This window comes from Mustela lutreola, chromosome 10 (assembly GCF_030435805.1).
Source record: "Mustela lutreola isolate mMusLut2 chromosome 10, mMusLut2.pri, whole genome shotgun sequence".
NCBI lineage: Eukaryota > Metazoa > Chordata > Mammalia > Carnivora > Mustelidae > Mustela > Mustela lutreola.
In genome coordinates, this window is record NC_081299.1 from 112,125,825 (window position 1) to 112,132,401 (window position 6,577).

At 48.0% G+C, this 6,577-nt stretch overlaps 1 long non-coding RNA gene across 1 annotated transcript; it reads left to right on the forward strand.

The window, feature by feature from the left end:
- Window positions 1-291: 291 nt before the first annotated feature.
- Window positions 292-5,779, forward strand: LOC131809376 (uncharacterized). The gene is made up of 4 exons (XR_009345148.1): window positions 292-365; window positions 3,348-3,591; window positions 4,930-5,072; window positions 5,155-5,779. It is a non-coding gene; the product is annotated as an uncharacterized LOC131809376 (long non-coding RNA).
- Window positions 5,780-6,577: the final 798 nt, after the last annotated feature.

A 6,577-nucleotide genomic window follows, 5' to 3' on the forward strand; every position in this document is an offset into this window, starting at 1 on the left:
TGTCGAAGCAGAGCGAGTCCGGCCCCTTGGGCAGGTTCATCTTACTTCTCTCCATCCCGCCGACTGCCGCCTCTCAGCACCGACACTCGAGCGAGGAGGAAAGGTAGGAGGCTGCGCTCCCCGACGCTACCAGTGAAGCCACGGCGTTTCCACCACACAGAAGGCACCGCTTCCTCCAACATGGCAGCGCCCCCGCCCGGCCAATGAAAGAGGACGCCGCAGGCCCGCCTGCGCCTGCCTCCGCCAAGAGAGGCGCGCAGGCCCTACTGTTGAGCCAGCAGGTCATGCTGCCCCCATGCGGCGGAGGGCGACACTACAACCTCGCCTACGTTTCTGCAGGGCAGCCCCGACGCTGTTGATGCACGGTGAGGGGGAGAAGGGAGGGCGGGGAGGGTCAGGGGCGCTCCCTCCCCACCTCGCCCTTTCCCTCGGAAAATCGGCCTGCGAATCTCTTCCAGGACCTTCTCCCGAGATTGTCCCGGGGGAAGCATAGCCGTGGCAGGATGCTGGCCCTTTACTTCTGCGGCCGGTTGTCCAGAGAGGGGGGCGCGTCCGGGTGTCAGGCCTCCTGTCTCTGGGTGCCGCCGCTGCAGCCGCCTGGGCGCGGAGGCCTCTGTGGGAACCCGGCTCCCGCCCTTAGCCCCTGCACCCACCCGCGAGCGTGGCTTCTCCCCCGCTGAGCTTGGCTCCAGCGATCTGTAGGGAGGAAGGTGGTCAGCTGGCAGCCTCGGGTCGTCTGGGCCGCTCCCAGCTCCACTTCAGCTCAGCTGCGGGGCGGCCACAAGTTTGGGTTCTCAGAGCTCTTAAAGAATCACCTCGCTACCGGCCGGCCGACAAAACGCAGCCGACAAGTAGAAGTGCGAGCATGTTTATGTCCAGTCCACTCTAGAATGGGCGGAATCGTGTGTTTGTGGCTAGCGTTGGTTCGATAGCCACACCTGCCCCCAATTTCCGAGACCCCCTCCTCCTCCTGCCGTCCACCCCACATTTATTTTGAGATTTTTCTTTCCTCTTCCCTTGCTCTTTCTCCCACTGTCCTCCCCTTTAGTGGGAATGTCATGGTCAAATGATGATTCATTTCTCTTTTTTTTCTCCATGACACTCTGACAGCTCAAACCACAGATCTCACGTGCGCCCTTCAGGCTGCAGCTTTGCTGTAATAGCCCAGGACTGGGCTGCCCCTCCCAATGCTGTGATCTCCCAGAGATAGCATGAGCAGTCCTTAGAAAGGGATGGGACACAGCAAGACAATGGCTTGCAGTGAGTCTTGCATTCGAGTCACTCCAAACGGGAAACTGGTCACTTTTTTTAAAAAACGTGAGTACAGGGATGCCTGGGTGGCTCACTTGGTTAAGCAGCTGCCTTCGGCTCAGGTCATGATACCAGCATCCTCAGATCGAGTCCCACATCGGGCTCCTTGCTCAGCAGGGAGCCTGTTTCTCCCTCTGCCTCTGCCTGCCATTCTGTCTGCCTGTGCTCACTCTCTCCCCCACTCTCTCTCTGATAAATAAATTAAAAAAATCTTTAAAACCTGAGTACAGAATCTGAAACAATACATTCCCTAGCAGTGGGCCTGGCAAGGCCTTGTTTAGGAAAACGTTCGCAGTCAATATCCAGAGACTATGACAGGTAGGATGAGAGCTGGATCTTATTTGGAGAATCAGAATAAATTGCCAGGGGAGCAACTATGAAAGTGCATTCTATGCCCTGTTGTGGTCATTTGGATATAGGGAATGAAAGCCTCATTATTTGGTCTTTGTTTGTTTACTCTTATTATGAAAATTCTCAAAATGTGTAGAGCAGAAGGATCCCGGCCCTTCCGAGTACTTATCACTCTGCTTCCCCAACTGTTTCATAGGCCCTCCTCCTTCTACTGCCCCCAAAGTGCCTGTATTTTTGTTTTTGGGAGAGAGGGGAGGTCTGGAATATATTTTAAAGTAAATCCCAAACATCACATCATTCCCTGCTCCCCAAATACCTTGGTTTACACATCAAAGAAGGAGGAGGAAGAGGTGGAGGAGGGGAAGACTGAGAAGGAGGAGGGATGAAGAAGAGAGATTTCCGCACAGGCCCACCATGCCAGAATCAATAGGTCTAATAAGCTATTCCGATTGGCTCTGAGAGGCATGACTTCTAGCCTCTCAGACTTTTAGGGCCACAGTGCTAATAAGCGACAAGGGCAAATTCAGGCAGCGCAAACAGCAAGGCCCACACTCATCACCAAGGCACCGGGTGGGGGGGCAAGGGTGCCAGACCGACAGAACAAAGTTGTCTGGGAACCCCACCTGCCCTAGAAGTCCAGATGAGCGAGTAGTTGAACTGTTTTTTGCCTTCATTGTCATTCCTTTCTGAAATTATTGCCGGCCTTTGTTAAAGACATGAACCTGAGCTTGTGCAGCCTGGGGTACTGATCTTGGGGTTGCTGAAGAGAGTTGGTGCCAACAAAGAATGAAAATCCCTGCTACCTGTTCTCCTTCCGAGAGTCAGGAGGGAACAGTCAAGACCCCATACAGTTCACTGCCACGTGGAGCCCTGGCTGTGGCAGTGGCGTGGCCCACCAAAGCCAGGAGCAACAGGCAAGACCCCAGACCCCAAATGCTAATGGAACACCCTGGGGAGGACGAAGGAAAGGCAGAGAGTCAGCGGAAACCTTCCCAAAGGACATTTCCCTCAGTTTCATCTGGGAGCTGACACTCAGCTGGTACACACCCCTTCAGCCACACAAAGTTTGGTGACTAGCCTCTGGCCAGAACCTGCGGTGTGTCTCCCTACCCTGAACCCTTCCTAAGATCCCTACCACGGCCTCGCGATCCAGGCACTGGGCGTGTAACACTTGACTCTGCAGGGGTCCCCAGGCCAGCTTTTGGTTAGTTAGTTGTCCGCGCTGTTAAAGATTTGACTACTGTTACATGTTTGACTCTCGTCTTTGGTGATGGTACCTATTTCATAGGAATTAGAAGCTGGAATCCAGGAAACAGGCTGGAAGATGAAATTAAAAAGTGGATACAAAGCTTCTAATCAGAGCCAGACACAATCGGCGATCAACTATATCCCAGTCTCTCCCCTCTTCTCTGATCTGTACTTTCCTTAATGAGGAATGAGACTTTAAGTTGACTTTTTTTTATCTTCAAGTCTCTCTCTCTCTATCGATTCCCTAACTTCCCTCTCTTGCCTTCATTTCATCCTAGAACTTGTGCCCACGACTTCTTTTCTAAGTAAATATTAACCTCCTTTGACTCTGAATCTCTGGAAAATTCTCAGTTCCCTATTTTCGCTGGCACTGTGACAGGTCCTCATTTCTCCTTCCCACTCCTCTCTATTTATAGTTTTCACATTTTTTTTGGCAGGTTGGCTACAGAACACTCAAAAATTGCAAAGAGAAATACTGTGTTCTGGAAATTCGCCCGAGCATTTTTTTCCAATATCGTCCTTATGCTCTTCTGATCCTCTCTTGAACTGTTGGACTAAAGCAGCTGACGCTTCCACCAGCAACCAGAGTCATCCTGTCCACTACTGTGGGAACAGAGGGTTTCCATTTGGAACTGCAGACTGAGCCTAAAGTCTGGTGGCCCTTTGGTGCCAGGATAGCAGGTATGGGACGGGTGGGACATGGAGGACAAGCATCATGGTAGAGGTCTCCATTCGACCAGGAAAGCTCACAATGAGCCAACAGGTACATTTCAACATCTTCTGTATTTTCCTTATAACCTGTTTCATTCCAGAGTGGATTTGAGATCATTTAGTTTGATTCTTAAATGTTTCCCATTCCAACCGGAAACAGACTCATCCTACAGGCTCCCAAATTCTGCCTCATCTTCCTAATCAGTTAGTACCCCAAATTGGGTATGATAGTGCCAGAACATTCTTCCATGTGTATTTTATAACAGACTAGTATTTTATTAGTTTTTTTCAAACTAATAAGAATGATAAGGGTAACTTTTTTTTCTTTTAAAGCATAGGCAAAATCACGAAAGACATTGAAATGAACCTAAAAGATTATAGTGTCTTCCAAGGGAAAACAGGTGTTGTCTCATGTACCCTTCTGGGCTGACCAATTCTATGGGATATTCTGTGCCTTTCTTGTCTTTGAGCTATTTTGCAACTCTATAGATTGTACATAATTGATGTGGATGCAGATGATCTTGTCTAGCTATATGTAAATGAATTTTGTCCACTGGAAGTACAGTTGACCCCCTTTCCTTTGGTAGAAGGCAGTTTTGCATCCATTTGCATTCTATTTGCATATCTATTTGCATCTATCAAAGCAAATTCGTTTAAGTATTACTGATTGTATATGTGTCTGCCTTGAGATTCTTGCTTGAAGTGGTGGTAACATCTTAGTGGTTCCCGAGCTAATGAATGAATTAAACAAAATCCCTTCAGGCATTCATCTCATATTTGTAAAATGGTCCTTATTTAATCTTTTCGAGAAAATGATACACTAGCAAACCATGACAAGATTCTGGTAAATGAAAAGTGCAATGAAATCAAATCGGAATGAATTTTAGAATTACCTTCAATGTGGCCCACGCTATGCCAGAGGCAGAGAATGATTGAATCTCAAAGACATGACTTCTGGCCCCCAGGAGTTACAGTAATCTGTGTCAACATTGGCATGCCTGAGAAATGCATGTGACATTCCCATCAGGGTTTCCCCGGGGGTTCAGTTAACCTTTCTCTTCCAAGCTACCCTCTCTTGTAGTGATATCAACTGTGCCCTTGGTTTCAGCTCCCATTCCCTAGCCAACATCTCTCCCACTGATACACGACCATCTGTTTCTTTCCTACCCACCAGGCCCGTGTAACTGACTACCTACTCATGCTATTTCACTGATGTTCCACCTATGCCTCAAAACCCAGCATGTTCAAAACTTGATTCATCATCGTTTGTGAAAGAATGGCTTATCCTCTTTTGCTTTGTTTCTTTAGAAATGATTCTACCAATGCCAGCGGCATGCACCAGAAACCAGGAAGGAATCATACAGCTGAGCCAACCTGCTGTACTTTAAAACACTTGACCACAATTCTCCAGTGGATACTCAACCCTGGCTTCAAACTCCCTTGTCTCTCCGGTGAGTTTGCTTTCCCTCCTTCAAGACTTGCCTCAACAATCCCTACCCCTACCTCTTCTGAACTATGTCACCTCACTCCCAGCTCCTGTCCTAGGGATGAGGGAGCAGAAGGCAAGCTTAGGACAAAGCAGAAACTGGCACCCTACACCCTCTCCCCATGCCATATGTGTAACATTCCTCATGCACTCCTGGCTGCCCTAAAGGAAAAACGATGCTTAACTGATAGAGATCCCAGTCCTGCAGGACAGGAGTATCCCTCCATCTACGAATGTCCTAGTGACTTACAAGGAAGGAAGAAGCTTTCTCATCAATAGCCTGACTTCCAGAGACCCATACCTCAGTTTCCGGAAGCCCTAACATCACCCTCCCCTCCATAAAATTGAGGGAGGCTAAGGGGGAGGGAAGTGTAATAAAACTGAATTTCTTCTAAGCCCAAATCCCACTGACAAGGATGTGTGATAGAAGGAATGTAACATATCTCCAGGAAACTCCTGACTGTCTTCATGCTTTCCCTCATTAGAGGCAAAAACAGCCTTGACTTGACAATAACCAGGTCTCCCTTATCCTGAAATTCTTCTTTAGCATATGACAGTCCTTCTGGACACCCCCTTTGTCCTCACCTTCCTCAGCTCCCAGTCAACCATGCCTCTGTCTGAGCAGCTCTTTCTGCCCTTGGGTCCTGTCCCTGTGTTTTAATAAAACCACCATTAGCACCTAAGACGTCTCAAGAATCCTTTCTTGGTCATCGGCTCTGGACCTCACCCCACCAAACCTCACCTGTGTTCCAAAACTTCATCACTAGTGTCACACTTCAAGAAAATAAAAGCCCTTTGTGCAGGAATTCCCTTATCTTACCACCACCCAATCAAATCTACACCTACATTTGTATCCATTTTTAATTTGTTTTTAGACATTTACTCAACAAATATTTAGTCAGTACCTACTGTGTGCTACACACTGCCCTGAGTGTTTGTAAATCTGTGGCGAACGACACAAAAAAGTCCCTGGCATCATGGAATTTACATGGTAATTGGAGAAATGTACAAGAAACACAGAAAGAGTTGAAGACAGAGCAGGTTTATTGAGAAGAGCAGACATCCCCAGCTAGGGTTTGTTCTTCCTTGTGCCTGGGATTTGTTCCTTCCAGCCCTCTCCAGGACTCCACTCCCAGGGCCAATATCAAGTTCTTGTTCCAATGGATCCTTCCAGTCAGAAGACAAATGACCTTTTTCTTAAAAACAAAAGGAAAAAACACAAAACAAAGACTTCCTTTAACCTTCTACCTTCCTATAACAACCTCCATATTTCTCTCCCCACCTCATTCCCAGCATAGCTTGTAAAATATTTGTCTACACCTGTGGGTGTAGGGTACCATGTCCCCAAGGGTAGTTGAAAAAATCTCTATAAAGAATCCTTATGTGCAGGTCATTTTAAGGGAGTCCATTTCCAGATCCAAACTCCATGTGTACTCTGTAGGATAGGTGATATGCCCATTCTTGGGTCTG